General features: G+C 50.5%; 1 protein-coding gene across 1 annotated transcript in view; it reads right to left on the bottom strand.

Moving 5' to 3' along the window:
• The window catches only part of CAPN6 (calpain 6), an 831,133-nt gene that overhangs the window by 299,312 nt on the left and 507,435 nt on the right, over positions 1-24,386 (bottom strand). The gene's annotated exons all lie outside the window — the stretch shown is intronic.

The following is a 24,386-nucleotide window of genomic DNA, read 5'->3' as shown; positions in this document are numbered from 1 at the left end:
TCTTTTTATTTTGAACTTTATAAGTTGATAAGTACTAGAAATGAGCACTCCACATATAATCATATCATACTTCTGTTCCATGTCATGTTGTTATTATTGTTAAGTGTAATAAAATAAAATATGTATAAAAAGAGGTCAACAAAAATATTCTAACTTATTTAATCAGCAATATCACATGGGAGGCAATTATTGGTCTCATCAGTGATGTCATGTATGATGTATTTAATCATGTCACCAGTGATGTCATCAGTGATGTCATCGGTGATGCATCATTGTGCAGATATGCTGCGCTACAGAGGGTGCATAGTTAAGTTGGAATCTAAACATACGGAACGGCATGGATCAAACCTCCACAACGTGCCGACTCTGTGGGAAAGATACTGAAACGTTGAAACATCTGACGCTGGTATGCAGTCATCTGACACAGGAACGCACAAAGCATCTTGGAAGGTTTATAATGGCAAAGCCTTCATTGTCCGCTGAAGAATGGTGGACACGACTCTCTCAAGACTCAGATCGCAGCCTAACATTTGAACTAACCTTCTTTTTAGAATCAATGATGGAGAAGCTACTAAAGGCAGAACCTAATTTGGAATTACAATCGTCGAAGTTATCAGAGGCGGATGTTTAATCAGCATCATTGGAAGAACCGTCCCTTTCCTGTAAACACCTAGCTTTGAAGTTTTTGAAGTTTTGGTGAATGTAAAATCAACCCAAAACATTGTCCCAACAAATCTATGTCACATGAGGGACTTACTGATTGGTTCTGTCCTTTTGTGGGTTCTCTAGTTTGGTGGCTTTTCCCAGCCTTCTCCTCTGTACTTATTTTCTTATTTTTTAAAGGTTTGTAACAAACCAATACAAAATAAAAAAAAAAAAAAAAAAAAAAAATACGTTGGAATTTCAGGGGTTTTGTTGCGTTAAATCTGATCACCTCGACACTCTCTTAACCAAGGTTCTTTTGGACCCAGCATACATGTTCTTTGGGCTCACTAGCCAGGGCCTTCTGCCCTGGCCAGTGAGAACCCACTTTGGCCATGCCCACTTTATATTTTAAAACACTATTGGCCCACTAGCCATGGCTTTCGAACATGTCCACTGTACATGTTCCCTCAATATGTTTCTTTTGGACTCACTAGGTGGCCACGACCTTTGACTATGACCACTCTCATGTATATCGGGCCAACTAAAGAGGGCCTTCTGCCCTAGACAGTGACCACGGCCTTCGGCTGTGCCCACCGTATATTTTATATTTGAAAACACTACCAGCCCACTAGCCATTGCCTTCGGCCATAACCAGTGGCCATAGCCTTCGGCCGTGTCCATTGTACATGTTCCCCAAATATGTTGCTTTTGAACCCACTAAGTGGCTATGGCTGAGGGCCATTGGCCCTGGCCTGTGAGCACAGGCTTTGGCCATGCCCACTGTATATTTTAAAACAGTACCTTTCTTTCTTACTCACTAGCCATGGCCTTCGCCCATGACCATTGGCCCGGCCTTTGGCTGTAGCCCCTTTCCATGTTATCCTAATAGCTTTCCTCCATCACACTAGCCATGGCCACTCTACATATTGGTCCAATTGGTTTCCTAAATGGGCCCACTTGCCATGGCATTTAGTATTGTTTGATATTAACCAAGTATATCTCTCAAAGACGATGCCCCAATATTGTAGATGTTATTTTGAGAGAATCCCTTATCAATTCTCACTATCCTGACCCATCTTCAAGTTAGAGCTGTCTTTTCCATGTTTTAAACTATGTGGCATTAACAATGACGCTTGTCATAAACGGTATGGCACCCTTTCTCTCTATTTGATTAACTTATTTAAATTTTGTAAACAATGTTCTTGTATTCATTAATTTATGCTTCCTTTTGTTCTAGTTGATCAACTTGCTTTAGACAAGATCCTCTTGTCTTATGCATGCTTCCCTTTGTTCTATTTAAAGCCCAATCCTGGACATCCAGCAACCCTAGAATCTGTGCATTGTGAAGGCATCATGAATCAGACACAGATAACAGGTTCAAGTTCTCTCAATAAAGCTCTATTAAGGCATGGTGGAGTAATGCCTAACTTGCCCTATGCTAAGGTGGTTCAAGGTAAAGTTTAGAGCTGCTTCTGGCACTGGGTCTTGTAATCAGCTCCCCCGCCCCAAGTTCAAAGTAGTTCATCAAGCACAGGGGTTCGCTTACCCACAAGTTCAAATCTTAAATACTGGGTCTTCCTTCCCCAAGAGTTCAAATCTTCCAGCTTTGTAATCAACATGACTTCCAAGTTACAAAGGGTATTTGCATAAACACAAGTTTATTTATTGGTGTTTTCCATGGCTTTTCCATTCAGGGGCATGCGGTCTAGGCTCAGTTTTTGGTCCACAACCGGTACCCCTGCTTGACTGTTTTTTCATTAACACCATTCGACTGCTTCTCCTCAGCAGCAAAGCTTGCCTCAGTCATGTGTGTCACCCTCTGTTGACACGGTACTGTGGCTTGCTTTGAAACCATTCACATGTTACATTCTCTTATGTCCCATTGGCTCTTGCCAATGCGTGTTTCTTTGCAATATGCAGTTCTTGGTACTTTCTTGGCTTTGGCCAATGCTGGATTTCTCATATCATCCATACCACTCTATATGCTCTCTTGGCTTTGCTTGCACTTGTTTTCAATTAATGCAGTTATTTGTTTCAATACAGTTCCAAAACTCCCTTTCAGTAAAATGCACAATCTTTCTTTCACTCATATCAAGATGCAAGAGTTTTCCCAACTTGCTTTCATTTCGTTCAGTAGTCGCAAATGCCTTTTATCAGCTTTAACTTGTTTTCATTTTGTTCGATATTCGAAATGCTTTGCTTTCAATTCATTTGGTATTCCAAATGCCTTTTATCAACTTTCACTTGCTTTCATTTCATTCGATATTTAAAATGTCTTTTACTAGCACAGAAATTTCCATTTTAAATTAAGGTTCATAACTTTTCTTCTATGACCGCCTGCCACCCCGGTGTTCCCCCTTCCTGGTTGCAATCACCAGTCAGTGTTACAGCTCCTTGTGAGGTCCCCTGCCCCCACAGGCTTCTCTTCTCTCTATGTGGTCCCTTGCGTCTCCTCTCAGCGGTCTTCTGTGGCTTGTGCAGACCCAGCAGTGCTTCCTCAGTGAAGCAGGACTCACACGACCGTTACCCTTGGTCTCTCCGGCCTCCTTCTTATGGCTTGCCACCAGCCTGCAGCATCCTGTGCCTTTGCTTCCCGATGCATACTCTCTGCACTTCTCAATGGGTCTGGAGCACGCCTCCTGCCATGCCGCCACACCGGAGATGTCTGCGTGCATCCAGCACTTTATGGGCGTTCTCCCACAGCTGACTCCATTTCTGTCAGGAGTCCAGCTTGAAAGCCCCCTCCTCCATTCTTGCTCCAAAAAGGACTAGACCGCTCACAATCAAAGCGGTAGTCCTGCTTTGCTCTTGTTATCCTCCTCCTCGTACCAGTACTTGGCTGGGGTTGATAATTGTTTGTTTTCACAAAGTGAGGATGTGTTGTTCTGGATGTCCTCTTCTTCGTCCCAGTACTATACTGGTGCCATTTGGGGAATACTTTAGGGTAGTCACAGAAAAAGGGCTGATAAAAGCCCACACAGGATCGAAGGATGGAGGGTTCATGATGAAATGGAAATGGGGACCATGTCTCACCTAAGGATGTCTCCTCCACCCTGGTGATCCTCCCTCACATATCCAACCCCTGGGTCGGGATCCAGTTACTGTGGCCTTTCCTTGGCCACCAGAGGAGAGGTGATTATGGGAAAATAAGTGAGGATGCCCTCAGATTCCTCACAGCAGGAACCATGACCTCACTTAACTGGATTGTATATTGGGACAAAAACTCTCCCCTGAGTTGCAGGATAGACCTGCAAGAAAGGCCCAGGATCCATGGTCATCTTTGAAGGGATAACAGACACAGCCGCTTCAAGAAGAACATTGTCTGTGGGCTGCTAGGCCCATATGAACAAAGGTTTTATCCCCAGGACACCAGAGAATTATGAATAATACAGTACAATGATCGAAAACATTACTTGACTGTTGGATTTCTTGAGAGGAAGAGGCTTCATTTATTTTAGACTTTTCTATCGCTGAACATAAATCTGATCAACATTGTGTGATCATGCCTGAAGCGGGTTCAGAAACCCATGAATAAAGCTGGGATAATTGATGGCATCAACACGTTTTGGTTACAGGCACTTTCACATTTGCTGCAGGACCATTGTCCATGTTATAACTACCAAAGGCCATCCAAAGGAAGAGTACAGGGATAAATATGTAATGTTTGCTTTTTATCACATGCCCAATGGATGTGTCTATGTTGTGTTGGCCCACATAGCTGATGAAATTAAACAAGTATGTGATCCTGTATCAGGTGCATAGGGCCATAATGAGACCTTTGGCCATGCGCAGTGACGTGAGGCGCACAATAAATAAAGGGCCCGCCCTGGCGGAAGGCAGGCAGTTCCGGGCACGAGACCTCATGGGAATATCATATCCTGTGTTCGCTCTCACAGCTGCAGGCCCTGATCATCCCTCTGTCCGCCGGCTGCACCTGCAGGAGGGAATATCACACTGGTGATGAGATGAGGGAGTGAAACATGCGCACAGCTGATCCCAGGCCTTAAATCAGCCCACACGCCCACAACACGGGCAACATTTTTGGAAAACACAGTGGGGGTACCATTCCCCAAATCTAAGCATCTGCCAAGTGGAACCCAGCAACACAGTGGACTTTTTTCTTGTCTATTTCCTCCCTTTTGGAACATCAAGCAGCGCAGAGGGAGCCAGAGCCACTGCACCTACCCAGGGAGTCACCTAGGAGCTGGCAAGCCACGTTGCCACACCAACAGACCGGCAAACCAAGGTGAGGAGGAGTCCATCGCTGCCCACACCATTTGGGGTGAACACGCCACCACGGCCCATACCGTCAAGGATAGCTGCATCACTGATGCCGCCAGCGCCGTACCCTCGACCTCATGGAGGTGCCACAGTGGCATTAGGGCCTTTCAACCCCTACACTGATCCATCATCAGTAGGGCCCTGTTGGATGTTGTGGATTCAAAAGTTTGAGATGGCAATGAACTGCAAGGACATTACAACACCCTGGAAGATAAGACCACACCTTCTGCTCAACGTGGGTGACAACGTCCTGTGTATTTTCAACACGTTGGTCATTGACGATGGTGCAGACATATACAAACTTGCCAAAGACGCCCTTACAGCACTTTTCATGCCTCAGTTGAATACGGACTACGAAACCTTCAACTTCTGCCCCACAGTACAGATGGAGGATGAAACACTGGACGCTTACCACACAAGGCTTAGGAAACTAGCACTCTCATGTGAATTCGACAACGTCAAAAAGAAAACAAGGTGCCAGATCATCAATGGCATGTACTTGGAGAAACTGTGTAGAATGTCAAAAAAGGGCATCACCCTAGCCAGGATCCTTGAATATGGAAGCCAAAGAGAGCTGTCGCATGCAAGGACAGCACACATGGGCACCACGCTACAGAAGCTCAAACTGGCACCAACAGCAACGGTGATAGCACAGATCTCCAACCTCCAAGCACCAACGGAAGACTACAACGAGGCAAACAATTCACTGCAGTGGCAACCGAGAATCCCAAAGCCTACCGAGTGCGGATGGTGCGGTGGAGCACGCCACAGAAGGAGAAACTGCCCAGCGCAGGGAACTACGTGCGGGGCATGTGGCCGGAACGACACTTACACATGTGTCTGCAGATCCACAGGGCAGCCTCAACACCTGCAACAAGCTAAATCCTTCTCCAGGAAAAAGAAGCAAGCAGATATGTGTTGCAGAGTGACCGACAACAACTCGTCGACAGATGAGTCTGGAGATGACAATGGCGATGCAGTGACGGATGTGGGGACTGGGAGAACGAGCAGGAGGAGCAAGGTCCATCTGATATGAGCACTTAATCACAGAAGCCGCGAAAGAAAGAGAGAAGACACAAATGCCTTGTGTCCATACAAGAGACGCTCATGAAAATAGACACCGGAGCATCAGTAAACCTCTTGTCATTGACAATGTTCTGGACGCTATGTCCTCCACCTGACCTCAAGTCATCTGAAACACTCCTGTTCGCCTACAGAAGCAAGACACCACTACCAGTGGAAGGACGCCTAAGAACGGAACTAAACAGAGGCAAGACCGTCATCAAATCAAAGATATACGTCATCAATGCTGGAATCAAATGCCTGCTTAGTGGGGATGCAGCGGAAGACCTAGGACTGATCTGGTTCATCTGCGAAATCACAGACACATCAGACATCACCAACCGCCTAGAGAAGCACCCAGGCATCCTCAACGGCATCGGATGTTTGAAAGGCAAGCTCATAAAACTTCACATCAACCAGACGGTACAGCCACGGCGGTAAGCCACAGGAAAATGCCATTTCATATATGAGACCTGGTCGCAAAGGAGTTACACAAACTTGAAAAGGCTGGCATTATTGAACAAGTCACAGGACCACCGCCTTTGGTTTTGCATATGGTGGTGACAAAGAAACCGTAGCAACCGGGGAAAGTAAGGATTTGCATTGACATGTGCCTACTGAATGCAGCAATCAAAAGGGAGCGATACATCACCTCCAAGTTAGATGAGATCCTTACGGACCGCAGAAGGTCGAAGGTTTTCTCAGAAATTGACCTTAACGCTGGATACCACCAGCTGAAACTACACCATGACTCAAGGTATACCACAACCTTCTCCACTCACCTGGGTCTGCGGCGGTACAAGAGGCTGAGTTTCGGCATCTCCTCAGCAGGGGAGGTGTTCCAGCAAGCCATCCAGGGAGTGATCCAGTGGATCCCAGAAGTGTTGAATGTCAGTGATGACATCCTCATCCACGCCAGCGACAGGCAGGAACACATGCGTCACATCGAGATGGTGATCAGCACGATGGAGACCTCAGGCCTGACCATCCACCATGACAAATGCAAGTTCCTCAAAGAAGAGATAACATTATTTGGGTACGTTTTAAACAGTGAGGTGGTATCAGCCGACCCACAAAAGGTGCCAGACATAAAGGAGGCCTTGCCCCCAACAACACCCACGAAAGTATGCAGTTTCTTGGGAATAGCAACTTTCTGCGGTAGGTTCATCCCCAACCAGACAACCATGTCTGAGCCGCTCATGGACACATCTACCTCTATGGCTGGAAATTCAGGGCCTACACAGATCACAAGCCACTCATCCCGATCTTCACAGGGTCATCAGCACGCCCTTCGGCCATAATTGGGAAGTGGCTGCTCCACCTTCAGCAGTGTGAGTTTGAGTTGGCCTACCAAGCGGGCACGGACAATCAGGCGGATTTCTTATCCAGGCACCCGAGGGCCGCAACCCTGGGTGAAGTGAGTGAAGCAGAGGAAATGGAGGAGCACATATGTCAAATCGTACACACCATGAAGCCAAAGATGGTCGGCATCAAAGACATTGTGGAGGCCACGCACAATGACCCTAGCAGCGACATAGTGAAGAACACCATCATATGCGGTGATTGGAAATCTTTCCTCCGCCACGTACATAACCGCACGCCAGCAGCCTGTGACTTCCTTTCCGGCATATTCCCAGTACGACAGGAATTGTCCGTCACCAGCGAAGGGCTGATCCTGAGGGGAACCTGCATAGTGATCCCCAGCATCCTGCAGGACACGATTGTGGCGCTGGCACACGAAGGCCTGTTAAGACGGATTTCTGAACTCTGTCCTGGTGGCGCAGAAGTTCAGAAGGCCAACCTAATTACTTGGAACAGGGTAACCTCTGGACAAGCCAGACCAATCAAGGTAGCGATCGCGGCGGTCAAGACTAGGTCTCAAGAGGGGTGAGGGTGACTGAAAGCCCGCAGTGAGCACACAAAGCAAGAGCGCTGACAAACTACTCCAAACAGTTGTTATATCAAAAATAGATACACATTTATTTTAAGGCCTTTAAAATAATGACCGTAGCGAGAAAATCACAATATCACAATATTAAACCAACACATACCATATCAACACAATATATATACAAATACACAGTCGCAAGCGTTTAAAGCACGAAATATGTAGTCCACCTGCCAGGGAAGGAAAACAGGCAGTGCGATAATGCTTTCGACTCAGTTCGCCTTCATAGGCACCTAACTAGATGGAAGTCCGAGCCCTGCGAAGAGTGGAGCCTTGTGCTCAAAGTACCTGCCACGCCGGTGCCGACAGACACAAGGGGAAGCTCTTCGGAGGAAGTCAGGCGGTTCACGTTAGTGCACAGCAGAAGAAGAACAGGTTCCGCAACTCAAGCGCAGCCTCCACAGCGGGCAGAAGCAGAGCGCGAGCGCGGCAAAAGGGTGCTGTTTTTACACAGCAGGGAAAAGCGATGGGATACTGCAGGAGGGCGACCAGATCCTAGATATACTACTCACCGGTCCCCGAAGCAAGCAGACCCAGGCTTCTCCACGATAGTTTCAGCAGCTGGCAGGTTCAGAAGAGCAGGGAACGCTTTGTAGTCGTGTAGAGCAAAAAGACGTCCCAATCGACGAAACCGGCACAGTTTTGTTGCCGCACAGGACAACGGAGCGGCCGTGTGTATTCGAGCCAAATGAACCCTCCTCCCTTCAGACCTGGGGACGCCAAGCGTACGAAGCGTGGGAGAGGGACAAGGACTCGCAATACAACACAACCTGGCGGCGGTTGCAGAGCCAAACTCCTTGGTAAGCTGGTCAGTCAACTGGATGGCCCAGAGACGCTTCCGAAGGCTTACTTGGCAGGAGATGGTTGAAGATGCCGGGAATAGCTGTTCCTGCTATTCCAAAGGTCGAAGCACCAGTACAGGCCTTCTGGTTCGATCAAAGGAGGACAGGGGCTCTCCGGACGACAGCAGTGCAAAGGAGGATTCCTTCAGCGGGTCACCAGCGATTCCTCGGTCCAGCCTCGTAGTTGCAGGATACTTGGCTCCTGTATTCCTTCGTTCGTGAGAACTCAGGAGATCGACATGGTAGTGGTGTTTCCAGCCCCCTCTTATCCACGGTTCCCTTCGCGCCAAAACGGAGGGGAGCCAATGGGAGATCCGCTCATCAAAACACATACCATACGTGGACCAATCACGGACCACGGTGGTCCCAGGCATTCACACCACCCTAGACTCTCTGGCACCCAGGATGTGTATTGGGACCAGACATCCCAGCCCACACCCTGGAGGCACACAAACGACATGTAGAAGCCCGCGAAAGCAACCACGTTTCGCGGGAAAGTACATGCCCAAATAAGGAAGGCCCCGGGTCGCCGGACCTGGGGAAGGTGAAGGGAGCAAGACGGACAGTGGACAGGACAAAGGAGCCTCGCGGCCTGGCCATTTTGGGAGCCAGGCCACCATTTTGGGTTCAGTGCAAAAACGTGCTCAGAACGCCAAAAGGAGCTCAAAATAAACAAAACGATCGCTGCCACCAGCCCAGTCCCTGAATGACTTGCACCGATCAAATACCATCCTAAAAGAGTATCTAGGGCCTGTAGAAGGCTAGAGACCCAAGAGAGCTGTAACTTAGCTTACAGTGCCCTCTTGTGTCGTGTTGCACTAAAGCTGCGACACGATAGAAGAAACTACGGGAAACCACGTTCCCCGGTACTGACTGTCTTAAGGGCATGTCAGTTTCCCCATAAGAAAGGAGCGAAAGCCCAGAGGAGTGCGGCAGAAGGCTGTACTTCTCTGGCAAAGTCAAGAACAAGGTTAAAAACAATAGCAAAAAGTTTAGGGGTTGCCACATGGAAGGAAAATTCCCTACAATTACGAAATCTTTCCTAACACTCGCCCCTCCCAGACTATGGACAGGGGGAACTAATCCACCCCTGGATGAGTCTCTTGTTCAGGTCGGTTAAACATTCTGGACAACCCATCAGCATTGCTATGTTGGACACCTGGTCTATGCTCAATAGTGAAGTCGAAGCCTTGAAGACTTATGGACCACCTAAGCAACTTTGGATTCTCCCCCTTCATGTTCATTAGCCACTTTAACGGCTTATGGTCAGTCTGCACAGTGAAGTGGGTCCCATAGAGGTAGGGCCTCAGCTTCCTCAGGGCCCACACAACAGAGAAACATTCTTTCTCTACCGTGGACCACCTGAGCTCTCTGTCCTTAAGCTGGCGACTAATAAAACCGATAGGGTGTTCCTTACCCTTCTCATCTACTTGTGATAGTACAGCTCCTATCCCAGTGTCAGAGGCATCCGTCTGCACGATAAAAGGTCTTTGATAATCAGGGGCCCTTAGGACAGGGGCCTGGCACAAGGAGTCTTTTAAGCCATTGAAGGCCTTCTCACACTCGTCGGTCCAAGTTACCTTCTTGGGTTTCTTCGGAGTTGTGAGGGCAGTCAGAGGAGCAGCTATGGTACCATAGTCTGCCACAAAATTGCGATAATACCCCGTGAGTCCTAAAAAGGCTCTCACTTGGGTTTGCGTAGTGGGGGTAGGCCAGTCTTGTACTGCTTGTACTTTACTGGGTAGAGGCTGTATCCTCCCTCCACCTACTTCATGTCCAAGGTAAACCACTGAGCCTTGTCCAATCTGGCATTTACTCGCCTTTATGGTCAAGTGGGCTTTCTGAAGAGCCTGGAGCACAATCCCGAGGTGTTTCACATGGTCTTCCCAGGTGGCACTGAAAACTGCTATATCGTCCAGATATGCAAGACAGAATTCGTCCAACCCATTCAACACATGATTCACAAGCCTCTGGAAAGTGGCAGGTGCATTCTTCAACCCGAACGGCATTACCCGGAATTGGTAAAGGCCGTCTGGTGTCGAAAATGCCGTCTTCTCCCTGGCATGTTCTGCTAAAGCTATTTGCCAATAGCCAGCAGTAAGGTCAAACGTGCTGAGGTAGGGGGGCGTGGCCAGCGAGCACGGGATGAGGACGTGATTCCTCGGAGCTCCCGCGGCCGCCAGCCAAATCCTGAAAATATCCTGATTATTTGGGCTTCACGACGGCAGAAAATAGACCCGGGTGCAGCGGAACCTCGGAGGATCGGGTCGCTGTGCTACCGACCCGAATCGTAGCACCGAATGGGCGCAAAAGGTCTGGGAAGCCCGAGACGGTGATAATAGACAAGATGGCCGCCGGAGCGACGGACTAGTACTGGACGTGCAATACGGCGCCAACTGCGGGAGACCGACACCCTATCCCGCTGATGCCCGGAGTAGCCGCGTGGGACCACGGCAGACAGAGGTGGGAAGAACAGAGCCCGTGAACTCCTGCCGGGCGGAGCGGGTCGCACACGCGGGAGCTACCCGCGACTAAGAAGGAGGGCGGGCCCGCTACTGACGGCACATCCTGCTGTGTGCCGCGGACACACACAAAACTGTCCCCCGCGGCCCCCGCGGGTGCGTTTGGCCGCCGGAGCAGGCCCAACTGTAGGAGATAGACACCCTGACCAGCGGGTGCCTGAAACAGCAGTAACGACAACACCGGAGGGCGGAAGGGAGAGACGACCCCGTGAATTCCCGCACAAGAGAGAACCGTTGACGAGTGTGAAGGTACGGAGGCCCCGCTGCCGGCAGACACATCCTACCGTGTGCTTTCGGGCACACAAGAACTTGTCCCCCGCGGCCCCGCGGAGGCGTTTGGCCGCCGAAGCCAATTGAAGGAGGCAGACACCCTGCTCAGCGGGTGCCTGGAACAGCCACACAGGAACATAGCGGAGGGCGGGGGGGAGAGAGACGAGCTTGCGAACTCGCTCAAGCGGGAGCTGCCCGCGAGTGGAAGAGTAGCAGCCACATCCTGCGCTGTGCTCTCGGGCACACACGACCCCGACCCCCACGGCCCCGCGGAGCCGCTGTCCCGCCGGAGACAGGCCGGACTACACAGAGACTGTTCTGGGGAGAGGGAGAGAGCTGCTGGAGGCTTGAGGCCCCGCGAAAGGTACGGGAGAGAGCGGCAGAGTGACGCCTGAAATGACGCATTAAGCCACAATACCAAGGGAGGACCATCAATAAACACGGCACGAACAGCGACTGAAGTGCCTGCAGACTTGTGGTGACCTGGGACTGGGTGCTTGGGACATAACTGCCTCTCAGTGGTGCCACAGCTAGGGCCAACTACTACACACATATCGCTACACAAAAGGAGTAGAACCCTCCCGGTGGAACCATACGGAACGCACAAGGAGAGGGGGTACGGCGATGAAAAGGGGAACAATCTCCAAACGCACTAACCATCCCACCCAGCAAGCGTAGGGCGCCAACAAAACCTACCCTACCAACTTCGGAACTGCACCTACCCGCTCCGTAAATCGCCCTAGAGACCGTAGGTTGCAAGCCCTATAAACAGTGCAGGAGTGGGGCCGACCTGCCACGGACCACGGACCACTGACTACTTGCAGATATGGGGAAGGACAAGGCAAGAGGCATGACAACGCAGAGTAAAATAGAGCAGTATACGACCCCCGCCCAAACCCCCCCACCAGAGCAACCCGGCACTAGCGTAACACCAGAAGCAGAGGAGAACATCTCGCTGAAGGATGTCATGAACGCCATAGCGAACTCGAGGACCTCCATGGAAAAGAAAATGGATAGCATCAGCGCAGAGGTATCATTATTGCGCCACGACCTCCAAAAACTTACAGCCCGCACCGGAGAAGCCGAGGGTCGAATATCCGAAACAGAGGACAATTTAAGAACAGCGAACCAGCAAATGTCAGGAGCGCTTACCCGCCTCAAAGCTTTGGAAGAAAGGGTGGAAGAGGCGGAGGGCAGGGCAAGACGAAACAACATTCGGATCCTCGGCCTGCCAGAAAAAACGGAGGGAGCAAGTATGGAACTGTTCCTAGAGCAATGGCTCGCAGACATCTTTGCCCCTAAAACCTTGTCGAACTTCTTCTCCATTGAACGGGCCCATCGAATGCCAACTGGCAGGCAAATCCCAGGTGCCCCACCCCGCACAGTGATTGTGAAACTCCTTAACTATAGGGACCGGGACGCAATACTCCAAATGGCCAGAACTAAGGGCACCATAATGTTCAACGGCTCTAGGATAGGTTTCTTTCCGGATTTCACCAGGGAGGTGCAAAGAGCTAGACAATCCTTTGGCCCCCTTAAAAAACGCCTCCAGACCCTCAACGTGAAATACGGGCTCCTATTCCCGGCGCAGCTGAAAATATACTTTAATGGAACAACGGTGCACTTCACGGACCCAGCCGAAGCATGGAGCTGGGCAGAAAGACACCTGGAGGGTGATTGGAGGCCAGAAGGAAGACAAGGGAACGGTAGGAATCGCCCGAGACGAGACAGGATACCTCCTGAACTCCCGCAACATCAACCCCAGGCACAACCAAACAGAGATAATGACTGAAATGGAGTATAAGGCACCCACCCGCAATTATGCTTTGAGATCCGGCACCGTGCTACTAGACCATGCTAACAGTGAACTAACTGAGAACCCGATGTCTGTATAACTGGCGGCCCGGAACGCGGAGCACCCCACGGTTGGAACAAGGCAACTTAAGAATAGTTCTTGGTTGATGAGTTGACTGCCCTTTGCCAGTCTGTTCTTGTATGTTTGGGCGACAGGTACTTCAAGTTGGGGTGGAGTATAGGGAGGGGGATGAAAGGGAAAGTTTTAAGGTTGCTTTGTTAGTTTGGATTTATAGCGTGTTCAACCGCAGACCCAAATATAACCCGTTGAACATTACACCCTGCAGCGCTATGTATTGGGACCATGCTCCCGACAGACACACCAAGGGGAGACTACTCTCCCGACCCATGTATCCTGCGTACCCTCTAACAAGAAATTCTAGATGACCCACCCACAAACACACCCCCCTCCACTCGATCGCCCCAGATCCCTTAAGCTGCTTAATTGGAACGTGAATGGAATGGGCTCTGGGATTAAAAGGTGTTTGATTAAACAACTATTGAATAGGCACGCTCCGGACTTGGCCCTCCTATCAGAGACACACCTAGCGGGAACTCACTGCACCTTTTTCCAGAAAACAAACTACAGGACCGCGTTCCATGCAGGGTACACGATGGGATCCAGGGGCACCCTTATTCTTATACACAAGAGGCTCCCGTTTTCCCCTCATGCGGTGGAACTGGACCCACGGGGTCGCTATGTACTCATTTTAGGCTCACTCTGGGGTGAAACACTGGCCATTGTGTCCATATACTCCCCACCCGGACTGGGCCAGGGATTACTGGAGGATCTCACCACTCTCCTTGGGAAGCACCATCCAGATCGCTGGGTCCTGGGGGGAGACTTTAATGACGTCATGTGCAATACTATGGACCGTACCCACCTTAGGGGGCGCAATCCTGATATTCCCACGAAACTCTCTAACTTTGTGTCCGCCCTAGGCCTCCGAGATGTATGGCGAGAGCTGCACCCCCAAGATAGAGGCTACTCGTTCCACTCTGGAGCCCATGGCTCCCTCTCTAGACTCGATTATCTTCTCGTCCCGAACACAGACCTGCACAGGGCAATATCCGCAGTATTCCTCCCCCGTGGAATCTCAGACCATTCCCCCTTACTAATTGAAATACGAACACAATCGGTGATCCCCCCTAGAACATGGAGGCTAAACAACTACCACCTTGGATTCCCAGAATTGGTAGACAGCCTCACGGAGGTGTCCGACGAATACTTTGACATAAATATACCAGCGGTGGATGACCCGGTGGTGGTGTGGGAGGCTTATAAAACGGTGTTACGTGGGGAGATCATCTCATGGGTAGCAAACAAAAAGCGGGAGAGACTCCAAAAAATAGTAGAGGCGGAAGCCGAATTGATTCAGGCTGAAAGCACGCATGTCCTTGACCCTACCCCGCAGACTCAGAGGTCCCTCACATTAGCCACAGAAACCCTCAGAAATACCATGCTAGACAATGCCAGACAGGCCCACTGGGACACCAGAGCGAGGATATACGAGCTGGGGGACAAGGCAGGCAAAATGCTGGCCTGGTTGGAGAGGAGGGAGGAGGGGAGGCGTCATGTAAGGGAGATTGTTGCCCCGAGTGGGGTTAGGTACCAAACGGATGCTGAAATAGCAGAAGCCTTTGCCCAGTCTTACGAGGAGCTCTACCGGGACCCGACAACACCCTTCGACCCGACCCTACTCGATGAGATTGCTCTCCCAACACTGACACCACAACAACGGGAGGAGTTAGAGTCGGACCTTTCTGAATCCGAAATAAGCAGAGCCCTAGCGCAACTCCAGACGGGGAAAACACCGGGCCCTAATGGGTTCCCTGCCGAGACCTGGCAAAAACTTGGAGGGAACAAATTGGCGACCCCCCTTTACAGGATGTTTCTTGGTGCCCGCGACCAGGGCACCCTCCCACCTGACTTATGTAAAGCCACCATTGTGGTCATCCCCAAACCTGACAAGCCCCCGGAACAGTGTGCTTCTTATCGGCCTATCTCTTTAATTAACAGCGAGGCCAAGGTTCTCGCCAAGCTCCTTGCCAACCGGCTGCAATCAGTGACCCATACCTTGATCCACCCGGATCAGTGTGGCTTTATGCCACACAAATCGACACGTATGAACCTGCGCCGGCTCCATCTGGCTCTGGAGCGGACCCCGATCATTGACACCCCTCTCGCCCTACTGGCAGTAGATTTTGAAAAAGCCTTCGACTCGGTCAGGTGGGACTGCCTTTGGGAAGTCATGAGGCGTATGGGGTTCGGGGACAGCTTCCTGAAATGGGTGAAACTACTATACACTAACACTCGGGCAGAGGTCAGAGTGAATGGTTGGCCGTCCCGGTCCTTCCCGTTGGGAAAGGGCACGAGACAGGGCTGTCCCCTCTCTCCCCTTCTCTTTGCCCTGGCGATTGAGCCCCTGGCCCTCTGGCTTCGCCAGGACGCTGCATGGACGGGGTTCAGGTGGCCTGAGGGACATGAGGACCGTGTCTCCTTGTACGCGGATGACCTTCTGATTTACATGAGGGACCCAACTCGGTCTTGCCCCAGGGTGACACAGATGCTTACCCGTTTTGGTGAACTTAGTGGGCTTAAAATCAATTGGGGAAAATCAGTTCTCTTCCCGGTGAAAGGCATCGTGCAAGCTGACCCTCGGGAATGTCCGTACCGAATAGAACCCCATGGTTTTCGATACTTAGGGATCTGGGTGACCACAAACCTGAGCGAATACACACTACACAACTTTCAACCGGTCCTTGACCGTTTTGTCAATGACGTCCACCACTGGAGGCTTCTCCCCCTTACACCCATGGGAAGAGCGGCACTCTTCAAGATGATGACTCTCCCAAGGTTTCTCTATGTCTTACAAAATGCCCCACTAAAGATCCCAGACTCCGACTTTAAGAGGGTTGATTCCCTCTTTCGGGAACTAATATGGGGGGGAGGTCAGCCGAGGATAGCGCTAACCACGCTCCAGAGATCGGTCTGGGAGGGTGGGATAGGAGCCCCACGCCTCCAAACATATTATTGGGCCACACAGTTGGCAGTGGTCAACGACCTGCTTCATGGAGACAGGGAGCTCCCCCACATCAAAGCCGAGATTGCGACCATGCACGATACCGAACCTTGGCAGTTACTATACCACACTACTCCGAGACCTCTCCCACCAACGACCACGGCTCATACCATCATGGTTTGGAAACAGGCACACAGATTCGTTGGGTGGGAAAACAGTGTAACGGTGGCACAACCCCTGTGGAGAAACTGTAACCTCCCTGAGATTAAGAAGCTTCAACCATGGCCCCGATGGGTAAGGGCTGGGATTCTGAGGGTTGGGGACATTCTTGGTGAGAGGGGGGTAGCATCGTTTGAAACTATCCAGCAAAAATTCCAACTCCCGGGCACTGAGCGATACCACTATGTACAACTGGCCCATGCCCTAAGAAATCATATACCTGCAGGCACCAATATCCCGGAGTACACACCCATAGAACGTAACATACTACCAGCTCTCATCCCCTCCAAATGCACCTCCATCCTATACAACGCTATTACATCCTTTGCTACGCCAGAACTCACGACTTTGAAAGCTAAATGGGAGGTGGATGTAGGGGTGATAGATCCAGAGGACTGGATCCAAGTACTAATGCACCCGAGGGAGGTGGCCATTTCTTCCAGGATCCGGCTGGTTCAACTAAAAATCCTACACAGGGTTTATTACCCCAGAACGGTACTATATAGATGGGAGAGAGCCTTGAACCCAAACTGCCTCCGCTGTGGGGAGGAGGAGGGAACATTCTTTCACATCCTGTGGGCATGCCCCCAAATTCGCACCTTCTGGAGAGAGTGTTGTGCGGTACTGGGCAATGTTTTGGCGTGCCGTATACCACTAGACCCGAAGATTCTCATTTTGGGGGCCCCGGATGAGATTGAACTTACTAAATGGGGCAAATTGCTACTGAACACGGCAACGGGATTGATGAAGCGTAATATAGCGCAAAAATGGGGAGCCCCGGAGTCCCCAACGATGGAGCAATGGGCAACAGATATGAACATTTGTGCCACTATAGAGCACCGAGTATATACCGCCAGAGGATGCCCTACTAAGGCGAACAAAATATGGGGGAGGTGGGAAGAGGATGGACCTTAGAGCCGGCTGGGCTCGGCGGTGTGCACTGAGGAGGATATGGTTTAATCGCACAAAACCAGGGGTAATGTCATGGGTGATTGTCAATTGATCTAACGAGATTTGAATTTGGGAAGAACATGCTAATCCACAAAAGCTGATGTTGTGTTCTTTTGAATGTAAAACAATAAAAAATGTTTTATCAAAAAAAAACGTGCTGAGGTACTTGGAGGCACCCAAAGTATCCACCAGCTCATCTGTTCGAGGCAAGGGGTGGGCATCTGTCTTGGTGACAGCATTCAGAGCCCTGTAATCCACGCAGAACCTCAATTCAGAAGTGCCTGCCTTTGGAACCAGAACCACAGGACTGGACCAAGGACTACTAGAGGGTTCAATCACCCCAAGGTCTAACATTTTGTTGACCTCGGTCTTAATATAAGACCGTACTTTATCCGACATCCTGTATCCCCTACTTTTGGTAGGTACACTGTCTCCTGTGTCAATGTTATGTTTGCACCAAGGTGTCAAACCAGGGGACTGTGAAAACAGGGGGGAAAACTGCCTAAGCAAACTTTTCACCTCAGCCTGCTGATCAGAAGTCAGGTGAGGGGCCACTCGGACACCCTCAACGGAGCTATCTGAAGGACCGCTCTGGAACAGGTCGGGGAGAGGTTCAGACTCCTCTTCCTCAACGTCTGACGCCAGTAGCAGTGCTGCGATTTCGACTCTTGGGACGAAAGCCTTCAGCCTATTTACGTGGAACACTTTTGGAGCCTGTCCAGGCCTTCCAAGGTCCACTAAATAGTTCACCTCACCCAGGGGCTCCACCACTGTGTAAGGGCCTGACCATTTGTCCTGTAAAGCGCGAGGCCTTATTGGATTCATGATCAGGACTTGCTGACCAGGTGTAAAGTTGATGAGGGAAGCTTTCTGGTCGTACCAATGTTTCACCAGCGCTTGCCCTGCCTTCAACTTATCACTAGCCAAGCCCATCAGAAGTACCATCCGTTTTCTGAGCCCTAGCACATAGTCAACTACATTGGTAGTAACAGGGGGAGTGGGCATCTCCCATCCCTCCTTGACAATGGCTAAGGGTCCCCGTACGGGATGACCGAACAGAAGTTCGAAGGGGCTGAAGCCAACACCCTCCTGTGGTACCTCTCGGTAGGCAAACAGCAAGCATGGTAAAAGAAGATCCCATTTTCTTCTCTGGGGCTCCTCCAGAGCCCCAATCATGCTCTTTAACGTTCTGTTGAAACGTTCCACCAGACCATTGGTCTGGGGGTGGTATGCAGAAGAGAACTTGTAGGTGACCCCACATTCTTTCCACATAGCCTGCATATACTTCGACATAAAGTTGCTGCCACGATCTGACACAACTTCTTTAGGGAAGCCAACCCTAGTAAATATGCCGAGTAAAGCTTTTGCAACTGACTTGGCAGTTACAGTTTTTAATGGGATGGCCTCAGGATACCTGGTTGCATGGTCGACCAGCACCAGGATAAACCTATTGCCCGAGGATGTTTGCGGGTCAAGGGGACCGACGATGTCGATCCCTACCCTTTCAAATGGTACCCCCACAACTGGGAGCGGTACCAACGGAGCTTGGATTGTCGCGCCAACCTTACCAGACAACTGGCAGGAGGCGCAACTCCTGCAGTGACTTTCTACTTGCACCCCCATCTTGGGCCAGTAGAAGTGCATGGATAACCTTTGCTTGGTCCTCTTCATACCAAGGTGACCAGCAAGGGGAACTTCATGCGCCAACTGCAGGAGGAAGGGTCTAACAGCAAGGGGAACCACCAACCTCCTATGGTCTCCTTCTGTAGACTCTGTGGGCTCACTATACAGGAGTCCACCTTCCCAATAAATCCGATGCTTCCCAGGAGGTTCACCCTCAAGCTGGGAGCAGGCCTGTCTCCTTAGGCCTTCCAGAGATGGGCACTCACGTTGGCCTTTACTGAATTCGTCCCTATCAGGACCTCCTTCAACTAACAAGTCTTTTAGTTCGGGATGATCGTTGGGGTCGAATACTTCAGGCATCGCCACCTCCTCGTCAGGCTCGGGCGATTGACCAACTCCCTCCACCGCAGTGGTAGGCGAGCTCGGGGGAATATTCTCTTTCCCCCGTCTTGACTGGTAGACTCCTTTCGCCTTGGGTTGCCCCTTCGGCTGGGGCGGCGTATTGGACTTGGCCAATGCCGCCCGTGCTTGAGACCGTGTGTAGGGTCGTTCGGCAGTGTCTCCTACGAGCCCTAAAGCTCTGAGATCATTACCTAATAAGACCTTTCCCGGGACGTTTCTCTGAATGCTCACTGGAATCCTGACAGCTGTACCATTTAAAGTTAGATTAACAGGGATCACGGGAAACATACGGAGGGGGCCGTCAGCCAACTTAGTGGGCATCAGAGTAGCTCTGGCAACTTCCTCTGAGTCTACCAAGGTAGAATCCACTACAGTTCGACTGCACCCACTATCCCTAAGAGCTGGAGTATCCACTCCATTGATCAGCACACTGTCTTTAAAGTAGTGCTTGGTATTATCCGGAATCCTAGCATACGCCTCTGCGACTTTAGGCTCCCAGGAACCCAGGGACACTAAAACTACCTCGGCCTCTATTCCGCTGGGAAATGAGTCCGAGGAGAAGGATGCTCCTGTAATCTCTTCTTCCTCGTAGGAGGAGAAGGCCAGATTAGCGGAGTGGACCCCCAAAGGTCTAACCTTACAACGGGGATCCCCCTTCACATGGTCAGTTGCTCCACAAGAAAAACAAGCCCCAGTGGGTCTGTTTACGTAGGGAGGCTTATTGTAACCAGAGTTCGGTTTCGGAGGCGCACCTCCACTACCCTGTGAGTTCTCTTGTGTCTTACCCTTGTTTTTCTTTTTGTGGCCCTTTTGGGAAGAAGATTTAGCAGATTCCCCACCCTCCATATCTTTGGACTTTTTCTCCTCCTCCTGCTTACCAGGATGAGTTTTGTCCTTATGGGACACTCGATGTGACACCCATAAGTCTGCTGCAATGGCCAGCTTCTTAGGATCTATCTCCTTCGAATCGGCCAAATGCTGCTTAAGCTCCGGGGAAGAAGAAGCAAAAATGTGTTCCAGCATGACAAGATTTATCATGCCGTCGAAGGTAGAAACCTTGTAGCCTTCGACCCAGCCAGTTAAGTTTTTCAAAGATTCGGCGACATAAGATACCCAAGTACCACCTTCCTTTTTCTTATACTCTCGAAAACGCTTTAAATATTGGGCCGGAGTCTTCCCAAACTTTAAAATGAGAGTCTGCTTTAACATTGCGAAATCAGCCCGCTCAGCCTTCGACATTTCCATAATGGCACTACAGCCAGAATGGGGCAGTCTACTGAGCAACCACGCAATCTTATCAGCATTGTCAACTTCCTGGACCTCGCATGCATACTCAAACGCATTCAGCCAGTCCATAATGTCATTCCTCTCTTCATACACACTGAGCAGATCTTTTGGAAACCGTGGATGAGAGGAGGCCCCAGACCCATGTCCAGGACCCTTGGATCCATTTGCAACCTGAAGCTTGGCCAGTTCCAACTGGTGATCCCTGTCTTTCTGTTTTTCTGCCTGTTCGATTTTTAGTTTGGCTATGCTGAATTCAAGCTCCTGCTGCCTAAGCCGCAGCTCTCGCTTCTTGAATTCAAGCATAGCCTCCCCATCAACACTGGCAGAGGAAACATTAGACAGCTCGTCCTCCCTGTCCTCGTGGTCGCGGTGGAACAGTGCGGCGGCAGAACCGTCGGTTCTACCAGTGAGAGCAGCCCCACCACCTTCCGCACTGTCCTCAGAAGTAATAGCGTCAAGCTGCGCTTCTTGCCACGCCACGATTCTTTGGATCATTTCCAATTTCGTGCCTTGAGAGGAAACACCTCTCTCCGCACACATCTTTTTCAATGTTTCTGACTTAGAAGCATTTAAAGTTAACAACGTACTTGTTTCCATACTGTTTGGTAGGACTATGGCCTTTTTAAAGTTATACTATAACAATTCACTACGTGTACTGTTTGGAATAACCTGAAATGCCTTAGTTCGAGCGCAACACTGGATACCTTCAGTCGTATCCCACCGCTGTACACCAATTTGTTAAGACGGATTTCTGAACTCTGTCCTGGTGGCGCAGAAGTTCAGAAGGCCAACCTAATTACTTGGAACAGGGTAACCTCTGGACAAGCCAGACCAATCAAGGTAGCGATCGCGGCGGTCAAGACTAGGTCTCAAGAGGGGTGAGGGTGACTGAAAGCCCGCAGTGAGCACACAAAGCAAGAGCGCTGACAAACTACTCCAAACAGTTGTTATATCAAAAATAGATACACATTTATTTTAAGGCCTTTAAAATAATGACCGTAGCGAGAAAATCACAATATCACAATATTAAACCAACACATACCATATCAACACAATATATATACAAATACACAGTCGCAAGCGTTTAAAGCACGAAATATGTAGTCCACCTGCCAGGGAAGGAAAACAGGCAGTGCGATAATGCTTTCGACTCAGTTCGCCTTCATAGGCACCTAACTAGATGGAAGTCCGAGCCCTGCGAAGAGTGGAGCCTTGTGCTCAAAGTACCTGCCACGCCGGTGCCGACAGACACAAGGGGAAGCTCTTCGGAGGAAGTCAGGCGGTTCACGTTAGTGCACAGCAGAAGAAGAACAGGTTCCGCAACTCAAGCGCAGCCTCCACAGCGGGCAGAAGCAGAGCGCGAGCGCGGCAAAAGGGTGCTGTTTTTACACAGCAGGGAAAAGCGATGGGATACTGCAGGAGGGCGACCAGATCCTAGATATACTACTCACCGGTCCCCGAAGCAAGCAGACCCAGGCTTCTCCACGATAGTTTCAGCAGCTGGCAGGTTCAGAAGAGCAGGGAACGCTTTGTAGTCGTGTAGAGCAAAAAGACGTCCCAATCGACGAAACCGGCACAGTTTTGTTGCCGCACAGGACAACGGAGCGGCCGTGTGTATTCGAGCCAAATGAACCCTCCTCCCTTCAGACCTGGGGACGCCAAGCGTACGAAGCGTGGGAGAGGGACAAGGACTCGCAATACAACACAACCTGGCGGCGGTTGCAGAGCCAAACTCCTTGGTAAGCTGGTCAGTCAACTGGATGGCCCAGAGACGCTTCCGAAGGCTTACTTGGCAGGAGATGGTTGAAGATGCCGGGAATAGCTGTTCCTGCTATTCCAAAGGTCGAAGCACCAGTACAGGCCTTCTGGTTCGATCAAAGGAGGACAGGGGCTCTCCGGACGACAGCAGTGCAAAGGAGGATTCCTTCAGCGGGTCACCAGCGATTCCTCGGTCCAGCCTCGTAGTTGCAGGATACTTGGCTCCTGTATTCCTTCGTTCGTGAGAACTCAGGAGATCGACATGGTAGTGGTGTTTCCAGCCCCCTCTTATCCACGGTTCCCTTCGCGCCAAAACGGAGGGGAGCCAATGGGAGATCCGCTCATCAAAACACATACCATACGTGGACCAATCACGGACCACGGTGGTCCCAGGCATTCACACCACCCTAGACTCTCTGGCACCCAGGATGTGTATTGGGACCAGACATCCCAGCCCACACCCTGGAGGCACACAAACGACATGTAGAAGCCCGCGAAAGCAACCACGTTTCGCGGGAAAGTACATGCCCAAATAAGGAAGGCCCCGGGTCGCCGGACCTGGGGAAGGTGAAGGGAGCAAGACGGACAGTGGACAGGACAAAGGAGCCTCGCGGCCTGGCCATTTTGGGAGCCAGGCCACCATTTTGGGTTCAGTGCAAAAACGTGCTCAGAACGCCAAAAGGAGCTCAAAATAAACAAAACGATCGCTGCCACCAGCCCAGTCCCTGAATGACTTGCACCGATCAAATACCATCCTAAAAGAGTATCTAGGGCCTGTAGAAGGCTAGAGACCCAAGAGAGCTGTAACTTAGCTTACAGTGCCCTCTTGTGTCGTGTTGCACTAAAGCTGCGACACGATAGAAGAAACTACGGGAAACCACGTTCCCCGGTACTGACTGTCTTAAGGGCATGTCAGTTTCCCCGTAAGAAAGGAGCGAAAGCCCAGAGGAGTGCGGCAGAAGGCTGTACTTCTCTGGCAAAGTCAAGAACAAGGTTAAAAACAATAGCAAAAAGTTTAGGGGTTGCCACATGGAAGGAAAATTCCCTACAATTACGAAATCTTTCCTAACAAGGCCACCAAGGAATGGTCAGGACAAAGGCCAGAATACGACACTGGGAGTGATTTCCTCACATTTACACCAAGGTAGAGCAGGTCAATACATCCTGCCACTCTTGCCAAATCACAGGAGTGCCTCCAAACCCTGAGCAAATACAGTCAACAGAGCTTGGATCATCAAGGTGGGACGCCATCAGCGTCGATTTCTGCACAGTGCAGGAAGGAATATATCTGCTGGTGGCCATTGACGACTACTCACGATACCCGGAAGTCGAGATTATAGCCTCGACAGCAGCGGAGACTATAATACCTGCACTCGAGAAGATGTTCGCAAAGCATGGCCTACCAAGATGCATCAGGAGCGACAATGGACCACCATTCCAGGGGACTGAGCTCAGGAAATACCTGGAAGATCTGCACATCAAACATCACCACATCAAACCCGGTGGCCACAGGAGAATGGCGATGTGGAAAGATTTATGCAAACAATCAACAAAGTGTTACGCATATCCAGGGTCAAAACAACCCCTGGAGAGTGGATCTATACAGATCCCTACGGAATTACCGGGTGATGCCCCACAACTCCACCAGCATACCCCCTGCAGACCTCATGTACAGGACTTTGGTAAAGTCAACCATACC

This window comes from Ambystoma mexicanum, chromosome 5p (genome assembly GCF_040938575.1).
Source record: "Ambystoma mexicanum isolate Mex_15411 chromosome 5p, UKY_AmexF1_1, whole genome shotgun sequence".
Taxonomy (NCBI): Eukaryota; Metazoa; Chordata; class Amphibia; order Caudata; family Ambystomatidae; genus Ambystoma; species Ambystoma mexicanum.
This window is presented reverse-complemented; position numbering and strand designations above follow the sequence as displayed.